Genomic DNA, 23322 nt, shown 5'->3' with positions numbered 1-23322 from the left:
GCCCTACAGGACAAAAGAGAAGATGGAGACAAGGGCAGAGAGGGATGATAGAAGAGAGGGCAGATTGGTGATAGGGGCATTTAGAATGCTCGGTGTTTTGGGGTGGGGGGAGGGGACAAATGGGGAGAAAATTTGGAACCCAAAATTTTGTGAAAATGAATGTTAAAAGTTAAATAAATTAAAAAAAAAAAAGAATAAAAAAAAATAAAATAGACATTCTCCACCAGCCAGCACCGAATCATTCATATGTGGGACCAACAGTTACAGCAAACGGAGAAATTTTGAATGTTGTGGATAAATTCACTTACCTTAGCAATATACTTTCTAGGGATGTACATATACATAGAGGATGAGGTTGATGTATTGTAATGTTAATGGAATGGGAAGAGCTTTCCCTCACCTATTAATAGCCCTATGTGACCTGCTTTGAACTGGGGTCCAGCTGAATCACATGGAGTTTGTCACATGGAGTCCATGGTAGGAGGAGCAGAAAGAGTAGAGGAAGTGAGAGTGATGCAGAGCAGCTAGCCTGAGTGAGAGAGGGAGGAATTTTGCCTAGGGGAGCTTGTTTGTGGGGAGGCCTAATGGAGGGAAGGCTTGGGGATGTCAGTGCCCCCTAAATTGGTGATGTGTATAAACTTTTTTGTTACCATTATGGAACTGGCTTTCTGGTGTCTGAATAAACATTTTGGTTTCATCTTTGAGGAAGAGAGTTTATATTTTGCGAATTTACCCTGGGAATATGCATACATATCCATAGCTGGCTATTAAGGGTATCACATTGGTGCTATATACACTTATTTCCACAGCTAGCTCAGTGGTTGGAAGACTCTGAAGGAAAGAGAGAGAGAAGTTATAGACTGACTGACTACCAAACTGAAGGTCTACAGAATCATTGTACTGACCTCACTGTTGTAAATCTGTGAAACCTGGACAGTATACTAGCTCCATGCCAGGAAATGAAATCGATTCTATGTGAATTACCTTAGGAAGATTCTGAAGATCACCTGGCAGGATAAGGTACCAGACACTGAGGTCGTTTTGTGAGTTGAACTGCAAAGCACTCAAACTCTACTGCAGAGAGCACAGTTCCACATCACCATCATCAATGCATATGTTCCCAACAGGATGAACCTTGATCAGGTTAAAGAAAAATTTTATGAAGACCTGAAGACCCTCATCATCGATGTGCTGAAAAAGGACAAGCTTGTAATTCTGCCTGGCTTTAATGCCACAGTAGGCACGGATGTGGCAGGGAATCCTTGGAAATGGAGTTGAAGTCAGAAACAGAAAGAGCAAGGGTCACTTAATACTGAAGATTTGTGTGGTTTGTGACCCCTCTCATCACCAACACTGTCTTCCATTTAACTAAACACAGTAAAACTTTGTGGATGCATTCTCAAGGCAAAAATTGGCATCCAACGGACAACATCATTTTAAGGAGAAGAGACAGGATATGAGAGTGACAAAGCTGATGTGTGGTGCAGAGTACTGGATATACTGGCTATCTGGATCATAGACATCCTCTCCAAACTAAACATTCCCATTCAACAAAAGCAGCAACCCCAAGGCAAGATTTTATCAGAACAATGGACATCGGAAGAATAGAGCTCTTCTTCAAGAGCCTCTCCTTGGAGGAACAGTTTGTTGTTGACTTGGAGGGAAATATGAGTGAACACGTGGCTGGCAAAGGTGGAGCAGAAAAGCAGCAAGCATCTTTCAGAGATGTGATATACCACATTGCATTTGCTGATTTGGAACCAAGCCTTAAACCCAATTCACTCTGGAGCTCACAGACTGGCAAGTCCCCACTCACCTACCACGGAGTGAATGTAATTGCTAAATAGTAATTGTTTCTCTTTTACCTAGGAACCCTGAGGGTCCTCCCCCATCTCTTGAGTAATTTAAAGAAGCCTACTCATCTCACTCATGTTTCCCAGTCACCAATGGAGTAAAGCAGGGCTATGTGCTTGGTCCCAGGCTTGTTAGCATGATGTTTTCAGCCATATTGTCAAATGCTTTCAACAAGGATGAACACGACATCAAGGTCAACTACTGTAGTGATGTTAAGTTCTTCAACTTGAAAAGGTTACAAGCCAAGACCAAAGTGGAGGGAGGGTTGGTGCATGATTTTCTATTTGCAGATGATTGTGCACTCAGTGCAGCCTCTGAAGCTGAGATGCAACAAAGTATGAAAAAATCGCTGCTGTCTGAGCTAATTTTGGTCTAACAACACCAAGAAAGCACAGGTGCTCCATCAGCCATCACCACATCATCCCTACGTGGAAACATTGGTTACAAGTGGAGAAGTTTTGAATGCTGTGGATAAGTTCACTTACCTTGGTAGTGTACGTTCCAGGAATATAGACATTGATAATGAGGTTGATGCACACATTGCCAAAGCTAGCTCAGTGTTTGGGAGGCTCCAAAAAAAAAAGTTTGGGAGAGAAGAGGTATTAGACTGACTACCTGTTCGGCCTAGAGGCCAATGAGCTACCCGAGTCTTACCTTTTCACTGGTCTTCGGCGGCCAACCAGATAAACGTATTGAGAGAAGAGACATTCCAGAGTCGAACAAGGGTTAGGCTTTATTCAGGGTCTTGGTTACATGTGCAGGGTGAATTCTTCCTCAGGAGAGAGGAATTCTCGTCCTCCCAAGGGGCAAGGATCGTACAGCAAGAGGATGGGAGTGGAAGGGGGGGGAACCCTCTTCCCTCCAAGAGCCCCTCAGCGCGAAGAGCCCCCGGAGGGGACTCCGCATCCAGAAGAGGGCCTTCAGGCTTTCCTGTCCCTACTTAAGCTCTCCCACCTCATAGTTTGCACGTGAATACCGTGCCTGCTCTCAGCCCCTAGCAAGTCAACAACAGGTGTGCTCAGACCACGGGCCAATCTCAAGGGTGGGATGCTCTCCCCAGCAAGTTTCCCACTGAGAAGAGGTGGAAATGCACGAGATAGCCCGTGTTTCATACCTCAGTTCCCAGCTGTTCCCTGGGGGGCCTCGTGAGAACTCTGAGGTTTAGAGGTCCTCACTTTTACCTGCCCGAGACTGTCCACGTGAAAACTGAGCTTACACCCCCAACAATTACCAAACTGAAGGTCTTACAGAGCTGTTGTGCTGACCTCATTGCTATATCCTTGTGAAACATGTACAGTCTACCAGCACCATGCCAGGATACTGAATCTTGACATCTTGATGTATTGGTCTGCTTCAAGAATGAAGGACAAACACAACACAACAACAACAACTAAATAGTAATGGTTTGTCTTTTACCCAGGAGCCCTGAGGGTCTTCCCCTCCCAGTTTTTTTATTTTTTATTTTTATTAAAGGGACCATCCCTTGAGTAACTACTTAAAGAATTCTATTCATTGAATGGGTGTATCTCACTCAAAGTGAGAATGTGCTAAGACCTCAGCCTGAAAGGGCCAGGGTCTCACATTGCATCCTGGGTCATCTCCAGTTGTTCTGATGAATATCTGGCCATCGAACCCAGATGGCTCAGAAGAAAGTGATGCACAGCCGTCCCTCACTGAAATCAGTCAACTGCAAGTCATGTCATCATATTGATGTCATGGTCTTCTTCGAGAATGAAGGACAAAACCTGCTGATCTGGGCCAGAACACTCAAAAACATCGGGATCAATCTGATAAAAAGGATGGGGAAATTCAGAAGCTACTAAATAAAAAACAAAAACCCAAAACAAGAACTCCACAGGGTTTACCAGCAGGACAATTTGTTCATCTCCAAGGAGATAGGGTTTAATTTCATCAAGGATAAAGTACAATGAAAACTTAGAGAGATGCAAGGAGAACAATAGATTATGATCAGATAAAGAAATTTCAGAGTTCATGTATATAGATGTGTAATAAATTCTTTGTCCATCCCTGCAGATAGCTTTGGTGAAGCTGGAGAATAGGGCATGGGAAATAAGGAACTGGAGGAATTGGGAGTCCGGGTTACTTAGGCTGTATTACAGTTGAGAAGCTGGAGGCTAGGGGATTTTTAATGTGTATTGTTTTATTCTCCTTAAACGAGCGCAGGGGATGGGGAGGAGAGAAATACTGCGAACCAGGCAGGAACTCATTGAGAAAAGGAGAGTGTGTCCTTGGAGGTCTGCAGACAAGGGCCACCAGAACCGTGCCTGGGTGATAACTCCAGATTGAATGAACCCCAAAGGAGGAGAAGTCACTAAGCGATGGGGGTAGGAAGCTATTGCCTGGAAGCGGCAATAGCTAGCGTTGTACAGGGTTTGGGGCTGGCAAAGCACTTTGACAGACGTTTACTCCCATTTTACAAGAGAGGAAAGTGAGGCAGGCGGAGGTTAAGTGACTCGTCCAGGATCACATAGGTCTGAGACCAGATCTTAACTTGGCTCTGATCCGAGCCTCTGTCCTCTGAGCACACGCAGGTCGCCCAGGCCGGATGGGAGGCTCGCTAGCCTCGCATGCTTCGCCCAGCCCAGCCCAGCCACAAGGGAGAGAAGGCTCCCGGCACCCGGCTTCAGCACTAGCGCGCCCCTGCTGGCCTGGGAGACGGGAGAGCCACGGCCGGCCGCCAGGGGGCGCGCTCGCACGGCGCCGGGCCCAGGCCCCGAGCCGCCGAGGAAGCGCCGCGGCCGGAGGACGGGCAGTAGGAGCCTCCCGAGGGACTGCCCTAGGTCTCCAGGCTCAGGCCATCCGCGGTTTCCCGGGCAACTCTGGAGTTCCGCCCTACCCTGCCCTCCCGGACTACGCCTGGGGCGCTCTTTCCCTTCTTCCCCCCTCAACCCCTACCAACTAGGGGGAGGGAGCAACAGAGACAGTGCGGGGATTCAGGGCCTGAGGAGCCACGGAGGGCGGCCCCGGGCCCTTTAAGAGCTGACCGTCGTGGGGGCGGGGCCTGGCCGCCTCCCGGGGGCAGGCATGCGCGGGAGCGCTTCCCCGCGGCGCGGTGCCCCGCCCCTCCCTGAGCCCCTGGTTCCTTAGAAACGGCCGCAGTCCCGGCCACGCGCGAAGCTGCCGCCGTCTCCCGGCGCGCGCCCTCGCCCTCGCCCGCTGCCGCCCGTCCGGGCCCGCGGCTCGCGTCCCAGCGCTCCGAGCTCCGCACGGACCCCTGCCCGGCCGCAGGACCCCCGGCGCGTCTGAGGAGAGGATGCCGGCCGGCTCGGGCCGCACCCCCGCGGGCCCCGCGCGCCAGGTGAGAGCGGGGAGCTGCGGCCCGGGCTGGGGAGGGCCGTTGGGGGAAGGGGCGGGGCCGCGACCGCGGGCCTCCGGGCCTCAGTCTCCACCTCGGTAAAACGAGGGGCTCGGGCCCGGTCACGGCTATCTCGGCCCCGAGGCCCCTACCCCTCCTTTTACAGGCCGGGAAACTGAGGACCCAGAGAGCGGCGGAAGCCGCGCCTGGCTGGCCGCGGCCGGGGGTAGTGACGGACTGGCAGCTTCACGTCTCGCCCCCCTTGGCCTCCTCCCCGGCCCCTCGAAGGCTGAAGGTTGGGGGAGCCCCCCTGTGCGCCCCCCGGACGGGCATCCTTGACCGCCGGGTATCACGTCTGTGCTTAAGTGCTTTGGGCGATCGGAAGCTGAAGGAGCCGCCGGGCAGCCGGCCTTTGTTGGGTGCCTCTGATTGTGGCCAAGTTATGGGCTGTGCTCAGGGGGCGGGGGGAGCGAGAGGGGGAGGAAAGGAAGAGGGATGGAAGGGGGGAGAGAGGGAAGAAGGAAAAGGGAGGGAGGAGAGAAGGAGGCCGCCCTCCGTTCGGTGCCCCCGTGGCTGGCACCGTGCTGAGACCTTACCAACACTAGAAGAGGGAGGCAGCTCGGGTTTGGCATGGAAGGCACTTGGCTTCCAAGGCGGGATGAGGTGCGGGATGCAGGCGGGATCGCCCTTCTCCAGACAGACCACCGATGGAGCCCCACTCTCCAGGGTCCGGGGGGGCTGCCTCTAGGGGCTGTTCCCAGTCCCGCTGCCTTCCCTGACTCAGGCAGCAGCGAATCTCCTAGAACCTTACAGCTGGAAGGACCCACCGCCTCCCAAGTCAGGTCTTGGCTCAGTTCCTACTTGGGCTCTCTGGCCTTTGCTTCTCCGATCTGACCTAGATGACTCCCAGGGCCCCTGCTAACTCTAATGGTGTGAGACCTGAGTGCTTACCTTCCTTCCTTTAGAAAGACATGGCTGTGTAATGGCAAGTAACGAGAGCTTCTGATCCTGGGCCACAGGGATTTCCATGAACAGAATTGCCTGTCAGATTATGATTACAGGAGACTGATGCGCTGAATGTAGAATGGTAGGGCTGGAAAAACACTTTGGACATCCTGGAATTGGATCCTGTCGTTTCATAGAGGAGGAAATAGCTTGTCCACAGGTACAAATTAATCCACAGATGTGTATGATCATCAGTGGAACCTCTGCCTTTTGACTCTTTGTCAAGTGAACTTTCTACTTCACTTCCTTCATAATTCCACTCAGGAGAGGAAGTTGAAATTGGAGCTTTAGATCCCTCATAGAACTGCCTCATTATGTTGGGAAAAGCCTGGGATTTGGAGTTGGAGGAAATTGCATTTGAAGGTTGTCACCTTACTGATCTGGACCTAGAAAAGAGGGAGCTGGACTCACTGATGCCTGAGATCCCTTTCAGCTCTAAACCTCTGCTTTTCCAAAATGTCACAAGCAGATCTCAAAGGAATTAGTAATCCTTCAGCACCTGAAAGATCTGAGGTTCTTATCAATATGAAAAACAAAGATAGGATTTTAAAATAGAGCACACAAAAAAGAAATGAATCCAGAACTTCCTGAGGGTAGTGTCCCTTTTTAAAAAAATGCAATTTGATAGAACTTTTGAATGATTCTACACCTAAATAAACAGGGAGTTTTTGTGGATTAAAATGCCGAAACCCCACTTTGAATAAGAAATACTGACAACTTGGAAGAATCTTATTAAATGTGTTTTATTTATTAGTGTTTAATCCTCACCTCCTGGTGTTTTAGGCATATGTTTGCTTTTTACAAGGGAGCAGGTGGACTTACAGAGACAAATGAAGGATGAAATCCCCATATCAAAGCAACTTCAGAAGTCCACAGCAAGTAGTGTGCACAGAATTGCAGATTAGTCATTCTGTGCCCATCATCAAATATAAATACACATTATATGCAAGTGAAGTGCTTAAAAAATTAAGGACCAGGTTACAATAGACGGTGATTTTTTTGGTCTGAACCTGTGATTTCCTCAGTGTAAGGAACTCCTTGGCAGAGAATTCCCTCTTGCGTACTAGTAACTGCTTAGCAATTTAGAATCTTGAGAGTTGCCACACAGCCAGCATGGGTCAGAGGCAGAGAGAGGAAACTTAAGGCAGAAATTTTAAAAAGCTCAAAAAAAAAAAGAGGAATATTTCCAATTATTAAGTATCTAAAATCCACCATTTCTGTGGTGCTGTACCTACAGTGTGCTTAAGAAAAAAATGCTCCTTGGCAGTACTGCACAAGGAGTAATTATCCCAGTCTTTCCAACCAGTGTTTGGGACAGTGGCCTAAAGGATGGTCACAGAGGCTCTCAAAGCTTTCAGTCCTCAGCCTTTATAATAGATGACATCATCACCTGTCATTGGTTTCAGTACTTCATTGTGTAGGGAACCATGGACTTAAATAGCTTATACTGTAGCTGACATGTAAGCCTGTCCAGTGCTTTACCTGTTTCAAACCTTTGTCTTTATGCTCTTGCCCTGGGATATAGAGATTTCAGCCCTGTTAAAGTAGGACTGCAATGAACTTGGCTGAAATTCCTAAGATCATCATTTATCCCTCTTTTAGGAAAATTTGACATAGTATTTTGGAAATAGTATTGTATTTTTTTTTCAATTACACATAAAGATAGTTTTCAACATTCATTTTTTATAAAAATTTGAGTTCCAAATTTTTTCCCTTTCTACTTCCCATCCCCCCTTCCTAAGACAGCAAGCAATCTGATATAGATTTTACATGTGCAATCATGTAAACATATTTTCACATTAGTCATGTTGTGAAAGAAGAAACAGTACAAAAGGGAAAAGCCAGGAAAAAACAACAAAAAGAGTAAAGAGTATGCTTCCATCTGCATTCAGACTCCATAGTACTTTATCAGGATGTGGACAGCATTTTCCACCATGAGTCTTTTGGAGTTGTCTTGGATCATTGCAATGCTGAGAAGAACTAAGCCAATCCTAGTTGATCATAGTGATCATAGTTGATGCTGTTACTGTTACAATGTTGCTGTTACTGTCTACAGTGTTCTCCTGGTTCTGCTCACTTCACTCAGCATCAGTTCATTGAAGTCTTTGCAGGTTTTTTCTGAAATCCCACCTGTCCATCATTTCTTATAGCACAATACTATTACATTACATTCATATAGCATAACTTGTTCAGCCATTCCCTAGTTGATGAGTATCCCCTCAATTTCCAATTTTTTGCCACTGCATAAAGAGCTGTTATAAATAATTTTGTACATGTGAGTCCTTTCTCTTTTTTATGATCTCTTTGGGACACAGACCAAGAAGTGGTATTGTTGGGTCAAAGGATATATACATATCCTTTAATTGCCTGTTGGGTATAGTTTTTGACATGGATTCTAAATGCTACCTATTCAGAGAGTCTTTGCTTTATTTTGTAGGAGAGAATAGGTATTGTATATTTCACTTGATGCATTATTGATTAGAACTTGCAGCCTATATCCATTTTAAGAGGAAGCTAACAATTATTACTTCATAATATTTATTTCTATATCATGAGATAATTACCGGAAGAGAACTGAGAAATGACTTATTCCAACAGCACATATTGAGATGAGGAAAATGAGGCCCAGAGGGTGACTTGCCCAAGGTCTCACAGATTAGCATAGAACGGAGACCAGAACTCAGGTCTTATTACTCTCCATATGCTTTCTATTCCTCTCTGTCACATTGTTAGTTTTATGGTTATTGGAATGATCCAGTCATTAATGGTAAAGGCATATTAAGAAAATGTAATTCTTTTTGGATACTTCTCTAGATCTGTGGTCTCATTAACATGGATAACTCTGCAATAATCCAGACCATTATACATCCATGTTTTCTCATCTTGTATGATTCTTGCCTGTATTCCCCTCATAAGACTTCCCCAGAATTTCTGTCTAATATATGAGGAGACTTCCTCTGAACCTCTGGATATTGCATGAGTATCAGTGAAACACAAATAGTTATCCATTTCTTAAAGATTTTATAGACATGAAAAAGTACAGTTTGTAGCTTTCATTCTTTTCTCGGTTACTTTATCCACCATAATAGCATCTATTGTTTTCTGCCAAGTATTTGTTATCCTCCCTTTCAGATAATACAAAAATCAATTCCTCAGAATTGTGTTATCTCTTCTTTTGTGTATACTTAGTCAAGGAGGAGATGTTCTTCCCATCTCTGGTTGTATGAGTGCCATTTCTACTTCATCAAAGACTGTGATATTAGAAGCCAAATATAGTGACTTCATATAGAACTGGTGAAAGAGTCTTTCCCTTTTTTTGGCTATCTCTCAGTGTTTTGGATTGAAGTTATTTAATTGGCTGTCTCCCTCTGCTACTTTTCACATATTTTATGTCTGTATATGTGTGCATATATATGTATACATAGATGCCGTCCTAAATACAAAAGACTCGTAAAGTTTCAATGTGAACAAAGAAGTCAGAAGTTTTTAAAAACTCACTAAATCTCAATATGTTAAGAGGAAAGTCATTATTAGCTTTGTAAGTTGATATGTAATAGGGCTATGATAACCTAGATTCTACTCCTGCTTATACTACTTACTCACTTTGGGGCCTTGGATCCTTAGATAAATCACTTCTCAGTTTTCTCATCTGTGAAATAGTTGGGTTAACTAACTGACCTAGAGGTTTTTCTCAATCAGGAATCCTCTGCCTCTTACTCACTCTCAGTGAGATGTATATTTGAAATCATCAGTAGTCCCTTCTGAAGTTATCACTTTCATAATGTTGTGATTTCACATATAAGATGTAGGACAAAAAAGATGCATAGTTGTAATAATGTGGAATTAATCAAGTTTACTGAGCAAAGATGGAAGACTTTCTGTATATATTCATTGAGAGATAAGGTAGAGTATTGAAGGTCAGCGGCTATGAGGGGGAACCCAAGACAAAGGGCAATTTGCTAATCCTTGGCTGTCTCCTGCTCTCAGAGTTGGCATTATTAAGTACATTTATCAGAACATTTCCTTGAACATTGCTATGTTCTACATAGAAATTAATTATCTTTTTGTCCCAGACTAGATTCAGGAGGCAAGACAAAAAGGCATGTTTGAGACAGAACTCTGTGCTATTAGGCACCTTGCTTTGAAGGGATTTTGGAACTGAGCTAGAAACCCCTGCATCAGGCAACTGAAGAGCCCAAAGGCAATGTGACTTTCTCTACTGTGTGTCAGAAAGGGAATTGGACTTAGAGTTTTGGAGGCCTGGGCTTATCTCCCAGCTATAGGTATTGATGTATGACTTTGAGGAAGTTATTTAACCTCTCTGAGACTTGGTTTCCTCATCTGAAAGATGTAGTATAAAAATATTTTTAACATTTAGTACTTCACAGGGTTGTTGGGAAGTCAGTACATTATAAACCAAAAAATGCTACCTAAAAGTGAGAAATTGTGACTATGGTTCTTTCTCAAGATCACATAGTTAGATAATGGTGAAGCTGGAACTAAACCCTGGTTCCCTCCTCCTAATTGAATGCTGAAGAAAGACCCTTCTAAGCTTCTAGTGAAGTTTCACTTTTGGATTGGGGTCAAGCTAGTTTAAGTTTGGGTTAACAGTAGGGTTTATGGAGCCATGTGCATTTTCTGAGTTCTTGCCTACAGGGGTAAGGAATCTGTGACCTTGAGACCACATGTAGACCTCTAGGTCCTCAAGTGTGGCTATCTTACCAAATCACAGATTAATTCCTATGTCATCAGAGGGCCACACTTGAGGACCTAGAGGGTCACATGTGGTCTTGAAGCAGAATGACACTTTGCTGCTCAGAATAAATAATATGGAGGTTTTATTTACTCAGGACTGTTAGTTTTCTCCAGTTGCCACTCCACGAGTACCTTTGACAGACAGTTACATAACATTTATACTATTCTGGGGCAATGAGGGCAAGTAAGCAAGCTTAGACAATAATAAAGTCATTGACCATGTTTGACAAGAAAGACTACAAGGAAATGAGGAAGTGGAGAACTAGTAATATGAGCAGAGAATTTGTAGAGTAAATCAGTATCCTCATTATCAACTTTCACTGAACACATTTCCTAGTTTCAAGATAACAGTGGAAGCCGAACAGGTTTACTGCAGATCACGTGATCTGTTACCCTTGATATTGGAAGTTGTAAAGCAGAAGTCAGGAAACAAGAGAACTGAATAAACATTTGAACCTGTTGCACCTGAATTATTCTGATGCCTTTAAAGTTGTCCATATCCTTGTAGAGGATCTAATGCTACAATTTTAATTAGTGCATTTATATAGTATTTAATAGATGTTTGTTAAACATGAGAGTTGCAATGGGAAAAACAGTGTGTCAGCACTTCAGTGGCCATGATTTCATCTTTCTATATGCCCCATAATTTAGTCTAGCCAGTAAGTAATTGTCCATTGTGCTACGGACAAGGTTACAATGGTAGGCACTAGAGACACAAAGACAAAATGATCAAAACCCATCAGCACTCATTTATCCTGTGCTCTTGTCTGTAGGCAACAGCCTGTAGACCTTCCCCTAAGTCCTTTTCTGTTTTGTGGATATCATTGATGTTGTATGATTGGAAAGCATGGCATACCATGATCTCATAAGAATAAGAAATTTTGCAGCTGACCAAGATAGCAATGAAAAGCCACATTATGGGTATAAGTACATTATAGCACACTACCAGTTATAATGTCCAAAAAATGGCATAAAGGGAAGCAAGGCCATATATGATGTGGTTAAGTATATTATCAGTATATTTTTAAAAATACAACTTAATGACAGAAAATGCTCTTTCTGGCCTGTAAAAGTAGTTCTGTCTCACACGTGCCTTTTTGTCTCACTCTCTTGCCTCCTGGGTCTAGTGAGATCTGGGACAAAAAAGCTAATTGATTCGTATGTAGACTATAGTAATGTTCAAGGAAATGTTCTGATAAATGTGGTCACTAAATGTTGATTCAAAGAGCCGGGGACAGCCAAGGATTAGCAAATACGTCCTTGCCTCATGTTCTCCCTCAGTGACCGTCCATGTTCTACTTTACTTCTCAGAATGCTAGAGATCTTCCAAAGTAGGGTTAGGGAGTCATTGTGGATAGAACCAAATGGCTACTTTAGACTGAGAATCCTCTGCATATGAAGCGTCGTGAGAAAAGAATGAAGTGTTTGAAATCCCTCAGTTATAGCACCCAGTCTTGCTTTCAGTATTAGTTGAGAATGCATTCCAGTCATCATCACAGAAGCTTTGCTAAAAGGTGAAGGAGAAAGTTTATGGTATAATTGGAAGAAGGAAGGAAGCACACATTTATTAAGCACCTACTGTATGTGTCAGGCATTGTGTGAAGCACTTTACAAGTTATCTCACATGATCCTCGTAGCTGCCCTGGGATGTAGGTGCTATTGTTATTTACAGTTGTGGAAACTGAGGCAGACTGTGGTTAAATGACTTACTCAGGGTTCCAGTGAATAAGCGTCTAAGACTGGATTTGAACTCAGGTCTTCCTGACTGCTGCCAGCACTTTATCTCTAGCCTGCCTCAATTATGTTATTTGGAATCGGAGGACCTGAATTAGCATTTTGTGCCTTTTCATAAGTGATTTCATTCTGTGAAGCTTCATCTGTTAAAGGAAGGGGTTGGATTAGATGATCTTTAAGATTCCTTTTCTCTCCGAATCTGAATGTCTTAGATTCTTCAAGAAGGTGAATCCACATCAGCTAAGAAAATAAACACAAAGAATTGAAGAAATGAAATAGTCCTACTTGGTTTAAAGACAGAAGATTCCTAATTAAAGATCTGTTTATTCACAGAGAAGATGACTTATTGGTCCCAGTCCTTTGTCCCTGTCGTTAGCATCGACTCTGTGACCTAAAGAGCACCTCCTGGACTGCTTGATCAGCCCTTGCAGATTCATTGCAGTTTGTCCAGAGCCATTTATGGGAGGGCTTACACCCCTTTCCAAAAATTATTTCTTTTACTCTCTTCATTATCTCTCCTCTCTGTCTACTCTAGACCTTCATTCTCTGATTCAGACCCCTATAATTATCTGTTTTTTCTCTTTTCTCTGTATTTATGTAATCAAGGCTTCCAAAATATCCAGTCTAAGTCTCCCCTCCAGGTGGTTTCCGCCACTGCCTGGTTGAGTTTGCCCTATTAATTCCCCTTTTCCATTGTGTCTCACTTCCTGAACAGTAACAGTTATTGCAGATATCAGAGAATATCTGCACCATGGTAGGGCCTTACCTACCACATCCCTGATTACGTAGCCCGCCACTGATTTTTACCCTTTTCTACTTACCATTTTTACCCCATTTGCCTCAAAACTCCTCCCTGGGGCCATGTTCTTCCACTCCCCTGTAAAGGTTGCTTCTAAGGGTTCCAACTCCTCCCCTCCCTAGGTAGGACAAGTAGACTTTTCAAGCATCAGATCCCCCAAGTCAAACTTAGCACAAAGTCCCCATCTCCCTTTACAGACTATGTCTCTTCACCCATAGCAGCAGTCTTCATGGAACCCCCATCACCAAAGCAAGGCCTCCTTCCTTTCCCGCTTTTCCTGTCCTTTCCTCCTCTTCCTCATCCACTCCCCTGTAGGCTCTTCTCTTTCTGAGACAACAAGAGTCACCTTCCCCTCGTTTCCTTCCCCTGATCTGACCTTGGCATATCATATATTCATCTCTATCATTCTCATCTCTTCAACCCCTTTCATGTACCCTTCCATGTGGTAATGTAGGCCACAGAACAAACACTGATTTACCAGTAGGCAGAGTGTTGCTCGGTTTTGTCCATAATGCCCTCCGCCTACCTCTTTACTATTACCTCTACCTGATTTCTGCCTTCATCCCTGTCTCCTTGTGAAGCTGTTGCTGCTGTTGTCCTTGGCTGCCGTATTTATTCCCCATTTCTGCATTTCTATTGTTCAGTGTGGTTGAGAAGCAAATAATTTCTTCAGTTCTGGTTTTCTTTCTACCAGTGTTTCATACTTTTCTTTATTATTGGCTTTTCATGTTTTTTCATTCACAGTCAAATTCAGATTTGCAGGGAGATCACTCTGACCTCCTGCATCCTGACCTCCACTGCTTTTTGGAACACGTTTCCATTCCTTCCTACGTTTTCTGGTGGACACAGAATAGTCTTGTATTTTTAAAATTTTCTTTCCTTTGTGTTTGAAGGTCTTTTGCCTGATCAGTTGCAGAACTTGTTTTTTAATTAAATTGTTAAACTTAGCCACTGTATATCTTGGAGTTTGCAACCTTGGGTTTTTTCTGAAGGTGAATTGTGAATTCTGTGCTCCCAAAGTGATCCAGGGCAAAGTCTGATTGCTTTCCCCCTGATCTGAGCTCTGAAAGTCCATGCCATGGGTTTGGGCCAGAGCAACAGTAAACAGATGCTGGACTCAGCCCCTATCAGCTACCTGAGAAGATCTGCAGATTCAGTGACAGAACTGCAGGTCTCCTGTGCTTGTGGTTATTCCTCTGTAGGCTTAAGACTGGGCTGGAAGTTGGAGCTGAGTCCTTGCTCTGCTTCTGGAGTCTGAGCTCCCTACTGCTGTTAGCTTCTGAAGTGCAAGTGTAGGCCCTCACCTTTCCTTAAACCAGAAGGCCAACCCAGGGTGCAGGTCCCTTCCTTAGTCTACCTTAGAACTCCTGCCAGATGCCATCCATTACAGTGACAGTACCCTTGTAAAGATCTGGGCCCTCCTCTTGCCCTGGTGCACAGCCTCTCTCCCAGGTCAGTGGAGTCCAGTGGGTACTCCTAGTCAGACCTCCCCTAGCCAGACCCCTTTGGAGGCCGAGACCTGCCTCTCTGCCTGTCTCTATTGCAAGCCTGGACTGGAAAAATGATTCACTCTGACTTTTTCTTGGATTTTCCCTTCAAGATTTGATATGGTGTGTTTTCTAGATCTGTTTGGAGGTAATAAAATGTTTTTTAGGAAAATTAAAGGAATATAGCATGGAGTGGGAGGAAAGGGAAGAAGACCCAGGATTGAAATAACCTGGCTGTGGGGGGGCAAGAGTTCAAACTGAGGTGGTTGCAGTAGGAATGTATAGAGAGGCATGGATTTAGGCAAGAGACGGTATCAAGGATATGAAGGAATACTAGACAGGATGTGACTTTTTAACCCATCATGCCTCCTGATTCTTAAGGTTAGTATATTGCTTAATCAGTTTTAGAGGAGAAGATAAGGACACAGAGGCTAACCTTTCCCTTTAGTTCCAAAGTGTAGTAGTACCAGTTTCGGCCTTTATGATTCCAGTCTATTAGACTCTTCACCTGTTGCCACCCTTGGCCTTCTTGATTGTTAGAGAAAAGCATGAAGATTACAGCAGCACCAGTGGCATTCAGGCAATGCTTTAAGGGTTGCAAAGTGTTTTACAGATATTTCATTTGACCTCAAGACAGCCCTCAGAGGTAGGTGTTATTGGAACAGCATCGCTGTTTTGCCGATGAGCAAACTGAAGCAGGCAAAGGTTAAGTGATTTGCCCAAGGTTACACAGCGAGTAGGTCTGTGTGCACATCTGGCACTTTATTTATGGGGCTCCTCTGCAAGCAGACCTTTGTCAGCACTGTGCACTCAAAATATATGCCAGCAGGCCTGTGCATTTTAGTACCACTATGACATAAAGCTAGTCACAGTCAGACAGAACCATTCAAAAGCCTGAAACTGAATTCTAATAGTACATCTTTTACAGATTTCATAGATGCAAAGCATATTGTAAATATGGGAAATTTGAAGACACACACACACACACGCACCCTTCCTATGTGAACAGCATCATTCCTGTTAAAACAAGATGTGAAGACACACACACACACACGCACACACACACACCCTTCCTATGTGAACAGCATCATTCCTGTTAAAACAAGATGTGAAGATACACACACACACACACACACACACACACGCACACGCACCCTTCCTATGTGAACAGCATCATTCCTGTTAAAACAAGATGTGAAGACACACACACACACACACACACACACACATGCACACGCACCCTTCCTATGTGAACAGCATCATTCCTGTTAAAACAAGATGTGAAGACACGCACACATGCACACACACACGCACACGCACCCTTCCTATGTGAACAGCATCATTCCTGTTAAAACAAGATGTGAAGACACACACACACACACACACACGCACACGCACCCTTCCTATGTGAACAGCATCATTCCTGTTAAAACAAGATGTGAAGACACACACACGCACACACACACACATGCACACGCACCCTTCCTATGTGAACAGCATCATTCCTGTTAAAACAAGATGTGAAGACACGCACACATGCACACACACACACACACACACACACACCCTTCCTATGTGAACAGCATCATTCCTGTTAAAACAAGATGTGAAGACACACACACACACACGCGCACACATGCACACACGCACGCATACATGCACACACACACGCACACACCCTTCCTATGTGAACAGCATCATTCCTGTTAAAACAATACGTGAAGCTGGTATAGAGAAAAAACTTAAAAGAAAAATAAAGTGATTTCCCCCACGCCAAATGAGTCTGTGCAGGAGCCAGGATTTGCTTTGGTTTCCAAAGCCAAACTCAGCACCAGAGGTCAGTTCTACTTCCTTTTGGGGATTAGCCATTTTTAAAGCTGAAAATAATCTGCCTTAAACTTTCCCATGGAACCACCTCAGTCTCGTGCTCTGTTTTTTCCTCCCTTTAGGGATTTACTAGAAACTAGGCAGGAGGAAAAAAACCTTAAAGCCAAATAATCGTTTGCATTCCCAACATATAAAAAGTCTGTTTTTCTTGCCGGTGTCTGAGTGTGATTGTCTCTACAAGGGAGGAAAGGGAGCAGAAGTTTGTCTTCCCAGGTCTTGCTGGGAGAGCAGCAGGGGGCAGATGGCTAGCGCAGGACCTGAGCTCTTTGCTAGCCTCTTTTCTGAGGTCTCAGAAAGGCTGTCGCTTCCCAGGTGGTTAGGCCTGGTTGTTAACTCTTCTGGAGGCCTGTTCTCTTTACCAGTCCAGCTTCATGTTAACTCAGTTCATAAAGCACTTTGGATTATTTTATATGCTAGTAAATATGGTATAACACTTTAGGCATTATATTTCATTGCAAATGCCTTTTCATTCCCAGATCATAGGTACATACTATTAGGGCTTTGAAAGTCTTAAGATACTATTGTTGATTTACTCAGGAAATTGCCCATTGTGCCAGAGTCTTGTTTCTTAAACAAATTCCTTTGGGCTTCTCTTTGACTACAACTGGGCGGGGACCCTGGGCTTGCCAGCACCGGAAAGTGACTAGTGCTTGGTTTTATGGACAGCTAATCTAACTAAAAACCTTTTTGAGGTTTTGAAAGCAAATGCTGGTTGCTAGAATTTGCAAAGAATTTCATCTCAACTAAGCAACAAGGAAATAAAAACTCTAGGTTATATATAGAACTGAAAAGGACCATAGAGCTCACATAGCCCAGCCCCTCATTTTATAAATGCAGAAGCAGGTTTAGGTTGGGGGAATGACTTGGGTTCTACAGCTAGCAAGTAGCAGCTTTGGGATTTTAGCCCAGACTCTCCCCTATGTGCTTTCTATCACATCTTGTAGTTCTTCATATGTACCTCATTTCTTTTGGGTCATCATTGATTAAAAAAAAAAACAACAGAATTTATTGAGTACCTATTGTTTTTAACCAAAAATTGTGATACATGGTCTGACAGAAGATTCTCTTTCTTTCTCAGCCTTGTTAAAAACGGCGTTTCCTTTAAAAATTAGGACTGTCTCATAGAATACAGGATAGGTATATATGTGTACACACACACACACAGACACACACACAGACACACAGACACACAGACACACACACACACACACACACACACACACACACCCCTACCTCTGACTTCCTCCTCTCCTTCTTTCCCTCTGACCACTATTTCTCACAATTTACTTTCTGAAGCATCACCCCTAAAAGACAAGTTACCATTATTGGAAGCTGAAGCTTCCAGCTAGAGAGCAAATTCTGGCTGATCACAGTTTTAGGAGGAGTCAAGAGAAAAGCTTTAGCAGGGAACAGGTGAGAAGAAGCTGAGATCTACTGGATGGCCACAGACAAACTAACTAAGAAGAAGTGATATTTCAGTTTCAAAAATGTCCTAGCAGGACAATGAGCAACTACCTGTTAATGTTTCAATCAGATAGTGAGCAGCATGTCAAGCTCAACCGGTGAAGTACTGAGGTGATGCTGCCTCAGCCTTCTTGGTCATCTTACTCATTGAGACTGGTAATTTTGTATTTGGTTCACCTCAGAAAATCTTGTGTCAAATACTGAACTGGAATTAAAATAAGGATCATTATTGTAATCTGCCTTTCAGTGCCATAAAAAGAGAGTATTTTGTCTGGCTTAGTGTATTTGAGGCTGAGCTTCAGTAAATCTAATCTGGGAAGACTGTACTCAGTACTACTGACTATTTTCATTAGTCTGACAAGATATTCTCAAAACCAGCCTTTTAGAGAATAGGAATATGATCTGACAGTTATAAAGGTGCCAGTTTGTCATTGATTTGTTCTATGATCTTAATTGCTGCATGTCACTTTCTTTTGACCCAGTGAGGGTTTTGCACCTCCTCCTAGGAATAAACTTCTCTTCCAACATCTCAAGCAGTTTTATAAAAACAGGCACTGTATGTACTGCCACAACTGGATTGTTTCTACTATTCAGATAGGGTAGAAATAAGCTCTCTTTGCAGGTCATGTTCTTGTCTGTCACTGTAGACGGGCTCCCTGCCTCTAGGTTACAAGTCAGTTTAGTGTTTATTGAATTATGGAACCATAGCATTTGAGATCTAGGGGCACATCTAATTAACTTCTCTTTTACAGATAAAAGGGCTGAAGGCCCATAAAGGTCAAATGACTCCTACAAGGTGATGTAGGTAAGCTTCCTGATTCTTAGGGCTCTGGGCCACCGTGTGACCCTGCCTCTTTCCTGCTAGTTTTCTGAATTTGAAATTGACTTCTTTCTTTAAAAAGAAACTGGTGCCCCTGTAGCTTATGACTATTCTGAGCAAACGTGCTTCAGTATATAAATCATGATTCTTAATGGCCAATTCAATTTAAATTGTCTTTTATGGAGACAGTTTCCTTTCGTTAATGCCCTGTGGATATGAAGCATAAATATCAGCATTAAAGGTCATGGAGAAAGACATCAGACAGACTGTAGCAGATTACCAGTACAGAGCTCTTCAGGCCATCACCAGAGGGCCGTGACTGGGAAAAAATGGTTACATATCAAGAGTAAGAGATAATCAGTGCAAAGTCCAAGTGCCCCACAGGGCAAAGGAAGGTGCCAGGCACGTTAGGTGGATAACCTTTGGAGGACAGAATGAGATGGGGTGGATGGATTGGAGTCAGCACTGGTGGAGGGAATACCCCCCACTGATAGATAACAGATCTGTTGGAACACCGAAGCATGGGAACAGTTTGATCCTTGCTTATATCTGTGTTTCTGGTCCTTTAGAGTATGCATGAACCTAAAATAATGCCTTTGAATTTTCCAGAGAAATGAAGTTCTCCCTTTAGGTACCAGTGGTTTTATTCAAACAATTTTAAAAAATGTTGCCCTTTGTGGCAACTACTGTGCTATGTCTACACAAAGCAACATGGAGAAGATTTGCCTGGCTCTTGATGTTGGGTTTTTATTCACAATGAAACCCATTTTGCAGCTGGGCTTCCTTGATGTACTTCTGGCCCCCCGCCCATCCTGCCTCCTTTGGTTGACCTTATAGTACAGTAAGTGCTTTGATAGCTTTCATGGCCACAGCTTGTTTATTAAACTCACTGTGGTAAAGGAATTGAGGAAGCTCCTTTGGAACGACATTGCAGTCTGAGGACTTAGAACAAAAAGAGTGGGCAAACATGAAGTGTTCTTTCCCATGGAAGCAGGTGCTGTGGATTGTCAGGCCTTCACATCTGGAAAATCATTTAGTTAAATTCAGCAAACATTTATTAGTCTCTAGAAGTCATTCCACATCTACATCTACATTCTTGTGCTTGTGATGATTATTTCCCCAACTTGATTGAAAGGTTCTTTTGACAAATTCACTTACCATTTCTAGGCCTCAGTTTCCTTCTCTGTCAAAATGAAAGGTTTGGATTTTCTGTCAGGTTTCTTCAAACTCAAATTCTGTAAATCCGTGTCTTAATGCTGTATATCCCTCATTGGACCTTGTTCGTGGTGGGTGTTCATTAAATGTTTGCTGATTAGACTTGTCTACTGTGTTGCATCAGAAAAGCAGTAATTATGGTAACTTTTTAATGACAAAGTCATGAATGCTGGTGTATCAAACAGATGCTGCCTCTGTTGCTAAAAAGCTAGGATGTAGGTATGTTAAAGACTAAAAATCCTAATTAGAGTTTAAAATCTATCTTTTCTCAAAGTCTCAACTTGAGAGTGAAGTTGGAGCAGAGTCTATTTTAGTTATTTGGTTGATTAGAAGAAATTAAGATGTCATTTTTTTAAGGTTCTAAAGAATCAGTTCACAATCTTCCAGTAACATTTTTATTCTTTTACAGATACTTCTACTAAGTGTAAGAGTTTTAGTTTGAAAACTATTTATTTACATATCAATGAACTGTATGCCACATAGTACCCATTAATTTCTCTCCACTGTCTTTGAGGTGAAGGGATAGGAGTAGGAGGGGTTCCTGACTGGTGCCCTGTGAAAAGTACTGAGTTAATTTGGATGCACAGAAATGGGGTGCAGGGGGGAATGGAACTAAGGCTTTGTAGATTTTTGATTCTATGACTGCTGTTCAACATTTTATTAGGAACCTGTTGGACTTGTGGTCCTCTTCACCTACCTCTTCAGGCAAATATAAATAACAGCGTCCTTTAAATTAAAAAATACCATAGGTATATACAGTAACACTATTAGTTTGAGGGAGAGAAAATTTAGCTAAAACAAGGTCCTTAGCCTCATGGAGCTCTCATAGTCCAGCAGGGGCATAAGAGATAAACAGGTAACTCTAAGATACAATATTAAATTATAAGTAAATTAGAGAAGTACAAAACAAGATACTTATATGATAGAAGAGTATGAGGTCATGCTGGATTACAGGTTACCAAACTCTCCTGTTTTTGTAGTTCAAGGGAGCTAAGAATGATTTTTACATTTTAAAATATAATAAAACATTATTTAAAAATGTAAGAATCATTCTTAGCTCACCGATTGTCCAGAAACTGGCCACCAGTTGGCACTCTCTGTTGACCTCCCAAACATACTTTCTCCTTATATTCTTCCCCCTCCCCTCCCTCTCCCACCTCTTTCCGTATTACTACAAAAGGTAACACCATCCTCCCAGGTCCTCGGGCTCACAAACTAAATTATCCTGGACTTCGAACTCTTAGCTCCCATATCCAAGCTGTTGCTAAGGTCTCTCGATTTCATCTCTGAAACATCTCTCCAACATGCCCTCTTCGGTCTTCTGACACTATAATCCATCTCGTAAAAGTCCTTATCCCTTCATGCCTGGACTTTTGCCATGGTCTGATGGCAGGGTCTTCCTGCCTCAAATCTCTCCACTCCAGTCCATCCTTCATTCAGCCACTAAAGTGATTTTCCTAAAGGGCAGGTCAAATTATATCATCCGCCTATTCAGTAATCTTCAATGGCCCCTTATTGCCTCCACAGTCAAATCCAAAATGCTCTGTTTGCCATTCAAAGCCCTTCAAAACCTAACCCCCTCTTATCATTCCAGTTGTCTTAAACTTTACTTTCCTCTGTATTCTTCAGTTGACTGACACTGACCTTCTGACTGTTCTGCAAACAAGACACTCCGTCTCTTGGCTCTGGGTGTTTTCTCTGGCTGTCCCCCATATGCCATGCTCTCCCAGTTCTGACCTTCTTGGTTTCCTATAAATCCCAGCTAAAAAATCCCATTTTCTATAGGAAGCCTTCTCCAACTCCTCTTAATTCCAGTGCCTTGTGTATATTTGTTTGCATGTTGTCTCCCCTATGAGAATGTAAACTCTTTGAGGGCAAGGACTGTTTCTTGCCTCTTTTTGTATCCCCATTGCTTGGCACAGTGGTTGGCACATAGTAGGTGCTTAACAAATGTTTAATGATTGATTTGACTGGGGCCTCAGCCAACTCCTGAACTAGAGGGATCAGAGATGCTTTCCTGGAGGATATGACATTTGAGTTGTACTTTAAAGGAGTTCGCTGATTAAAGAGAGAGGGAGGGAATTAGGAGTTTTGGAAACAGCCTGGTAAAGGTATGGGGGCAAGAAAGTTTACTACTTTCCTTGTGTTATTAGAAATGAATGAAAAGTAGCCAAGAATATTTTTTTACAAAGCCTCTTGATCTTTAGAGGTATAGGGGCACAGAAGCAGTTCTTCACACATTCAGTATTCCTCAAATATTTACTAAGTGAGAAGCATCATAGTTTTACACTTATTTACAAAACAAAATATCTAATTTCTTTAGGTTACTTATGTTCACATTGAAAAATTAAAATAGAACTGCACAGGCCAACCCTGAATAACAATTGCCTATCAGCTGACATGCCAGACATTCTTTTTCCCTTTTTTTTTAGGACGTAAACACAAATGAGTTATTTATTTCTGTGTTCTTATTTTGGGCTTCAGTCAAATTATACTTTAGATGATCAGCTGCAAACCTTATGATTCTCGTCTTTTCTGTCCCCTGAATATACTGGTCATGATCTAGATCCTGTATGCTCACTCTGAGCAATGCTGCAGGTTTATAGTGAAGATTTGGTTTTTTTCTTATTTGCATTTATCTTTTTTATGCATTTGCCTTGTCCCCTTTGGGGGACAATGTGCCTTGACATTTGCATGTCCCTTCCAAAAATCTGGGACACAGAGAATAAAAAATGGGAAAGAGTTCGTGTTCCATTCAACCCATTCACCTTGAAGGGCTAGGCTTTGTTGTTGTTTAGTAGGTTCTTTGTGACCCCGTTTGGGGTTTTCTTGGCAAAGATACTGGAACAGTTTGCCATTTCCTTCTCTGGCTTGTCTTATAGATGAGGAAACCAAGGCAAACGGAGTGAAGTGACTTACCCAGCAGCACACAGCTAGTAAGTGTCTGAGGCTGAATTTGAACTGAGGTTCTCCTGACTCCAGAGCC

The 23322-nt window shown here is 43.2% G+C and overlaps 1 protein-coding gene across 5 annotated transcripts in view; it reads left to right on the top strand.

The window, feature by feature from the left end:
• Window positions 1–4591: 4591 nt before the first annotated feature.
• GFOD2 (Gfo/Idh/MocA-like oxidoreductase domain containing 2) overlaps window positions 4592–23322 on the top strand; it is a 72701-nt gene continuing 53970 nt past the window's right edge. The window contains exons 1-2 of one of the 5 annotated variants that reach the window (XM_072636080.1): window positions 5206–5589; window positions 6136–6335. The gene's annotated coding sequence lies outside the window, so the exon portion shown is untranslated. Of the gene's footprint in view, window positions 5174–5205; window positions 5610–5711; window positions 6336–23322 lie in introns of those variants that run through there. The other 4 variants (XM_072636078.1, XM_072636077.1, XM_072636081.1 and 1 more) reach the window with 4 other exon arrangements.

Source organism: Notamacropus eugenii, chromosome 1 (genome assembly GCF_028372415.1).
Source record: "Notamacropus eugenii isolate mMacEug1 chromosome 1, mMacEug1.pri_v2, whole genome shotgun sequence".
Classification (NCBI taxonomy): Eukaryota; Metazoa; Chordata; class Mammalia; order Diprotodontia; family Macropodidae; genus Notamacropus; species Notamacropus eugenii.
This window is presented reverse-complemented; position numbering and strand designations above follow the sequence as displayed.